Source organism: Triticum dicoccoides, chromosome 1A, assembly GCF_002162155.2.
Source record: "Triticum dicoccoides isolate Atlit2015 ecotype Zavitan chromosome 1A, WEW_v2.0, whole genome shotgun sequence".
NCBI lineage: Eukaryota > Viridiplantae > Streptophyta > Magnoliopsida > Poales > Poaceae > Triticum > Triticum dicoccoides.
The window spans coordinates 503,608,699-503,611,038 of record NC_041380.1 but is presented as its reverse complement, the minus strand read 5'-3'; positions in this window follow the sequence as shown (position 1 = coordinate 503,611,038).

The following is a 2,340-nucleotide window of genomic DNA, read 5'->3' as shown; positions in this document are numbered from 1 at the left end:
CAGGGTGGATGGAGAGGAGAGAATTGTGAGCCTCGTTCATGATCACTTTACGGAGGTCACCTTTGGGTACCACAATACGATCCTCGAAGAAGAGAGTGTCCTTGTCATCAAGGCGGTAGCACTTGTACTTGGGTTGACTCTTAGCAATCCCAATCTTCACCTTTTTCACCATAGCATCAAGAAGCTGGGCTTGGCGAATCTGGTCTTCCAAGGTAGGAGAGACTTGAAGGTTGGCGAGGAAACCTTGAGGAACAACTTGCAGATTAAGTTTGCGGAAAGCTTCACAAAGCTCGGGTTGATAAGGCTTGAGAATCAGACTGTTGCAGTACGCTTTCCTGCTCAATGCGTCAGCAATCACATTGGCCTTGCCTGGAGTATACTCGATACTCGGATTATACTCTTGAATCATTTCGACCCATCGAGTTTGCCTGAGGTTGAGATTAGGCTGAGTGAAGATGTACTTGAGGCTCTTGTGATCAGTGAAAATGTCCACTTTTCTTCCCAATAGGAGATGTCTCCAAGTCAAAAGAGCATGCACAACTGCCGCCAACTCGAGATCATGAGTGGGGTAGTTCTTCTCATTAGGCTTCAACTAGCGAGAGGTATAAGCAACAACTTTCTTCTCTTGCATCAATACTGCGCCAAGACCTTGGAGAGAGGCATCACAAAAGACCTCATACGGCTTGGATTCATCAGGCGGAGTCAGAACTGGAGCAGTGATCAATTTCTCTTTCAAAGTGTTGAAAGCAATGTCACACTCCAGAGACCAAACGTACTTGACATGCTTCTGAAGAAGATTTGAGAGAGGCTTCGCGATCTTAGAAAAGTTTTCAACGAATCTTCTGCAATAGCTTGCGAGACCGAGGAAGCTACGGAGTTGCTTCATGTTCTGAGGAGGTTCCCAATTCATAATTGCAGACACCTTCTCAGGATTCACGGCAATGCCCTTGGCAGAGATGATATGACCAAGATAAAGAACCTCATCGAGCCAAAATTCACACTTGGAGAACTTGGCATAGAACTGATGTTCCCTGAGCTTATCAAGAACCAAACGCAAGTGCTTGGCATGATCTTCCTTGTTCTTGGAGAAAACCAGAATGTCGTCGAGATAGACCAAAACGAAGTCATTGGTGTAGGCGTTGAAGATGAAGTTCATCATGCGAGAGAACGTTAGAGTAGCGTTGACGAGGCCAAAAGACATGACAATGTATTCATATGAACCATAGCTTGTCCTGAAAGCCGTCTTGGGAATATCTTGCTCACGGATACGAATCTGATGATAACCCATACGGAGATCAAGCTTGGAGAATACTTGGGCACCTTTGAGTTGTTCGAACAGCTCATTGATGTTGGGAAGTGGGTATTTGTTCTTGATGGTCTTCCTGTTCAATGGACGGTAATCAACACAAAGTCGGTCCGTTCCATCCTTCTTCTTCACAAAAAGAACACCACAACCCCACGGAGAAGAACTAGGCCGGATGAGACCCATTTTCTCTTGAATATCGAGTTGCTTCTTCAGCTCCTTCAGCTCTTCAGGTCCGAGCTTGTAAGGACGTTTGCACACAGGTTCCGTGCCAGGCTCAAGATCAATAACGAATTCAACTGGCCGGTGCGGAGGCATTCCTGGGAGCTCTTCTGGAAAGACGTCTTGATATTCGCAAACGACTGGAATTTGAGAGATGGCATCAAGTTCACCCTTCTCATTGAGAGAGAACAGACGGATTGTATTATCACGAGCGGCAAAGACAATTACATCCTCAAACGAATGAGTCAACTGAATCTGCCTGGCTGCACAATCAAGCTGAGCCTTGTGCTTAGAAAGCCAATCCATCCGAGAATAAGATCAATATCCGAGTTACCAAGGATCATTGGAGAAGCCAGAAACTTGAGATCACCCATCGAGATAGAAATATCCGGAACTTCATAGTTAGCAAGAAAGCATCTACCCGGAGAGACAACTGCTAATGGCTTATGCATAACTTGATAAAACCACCCATGCTTAGATGCAAAAGGTCTCGAGATAAAACAATGCGATGCACCAGTGTCAAAAAGAACTATTGCAGGGACATCATTAACAGGAAGGTTACCCATGATCACATCTGACGAATCCTCTGCCTGATCTGCATTCACCATATTGACCTTGGCGTACTTGGGGTTATACTTGACCACAGCTGTACTTGCCGATCTGACAGGAGGAGGAGGAGGAAGACGCCTCTGGTTGAGACACTTGTTGGCATAGTGTCCCTTCTATTGGCACTTGTTGCACGTGACCTATAAAAGCGGGCAGTGATACGGAGCACTCAATCTTGGAGCTTGAGATGAAGTCTTGTTCTGAAAGCC